Genomic DNA, 322 nt, shown 5'->3' with positions numbered 1-322 from the left:
AATTTAAAGAGCCTTCTAGCTTAAAAGGCTTAATTAATCTAAGGCTTTCTCTTCCTTAATTATTAAAGTTATATACTCTTTATATATAAATTATATAATTTTTAAAGAGATTATTTTATAATATAAGATTAAGATTATAAAGCTATTTAATAAGAAAAGCTATATTATTTAATATTATAATTATCAAAAATATAATAGCTATACTAGCATTTTATATAAGAATAAAGTAAAATATAAATATTACAAACTAGGCTATAAAATATAAGACTATATTTTTCTATCTGACTTATAGATTATTCGTAATAGTTTTGCTGCAATGCAA

The sequence above is a fragment of the Endocarpon pusillum genome, assembly GCF_000464535.1.
Source record: "Endocarpon pusillum Z07020 unplaced genomic scaffold scaffold4550, whole genome shotgun sequence".
Taxonomy (NCBI): domain Eukaryota; kingdom Fungi; phylum Ascomycota; class Eurotiomycetes; order Verrucariales; family Verrucariaceae; genus Endocarpon; species Endocarpon pusillum.
The sequence above is the reverse complement of the archived record's forward strand: the minus strand, read 5'-3'. Positions refer to the sequence as shown.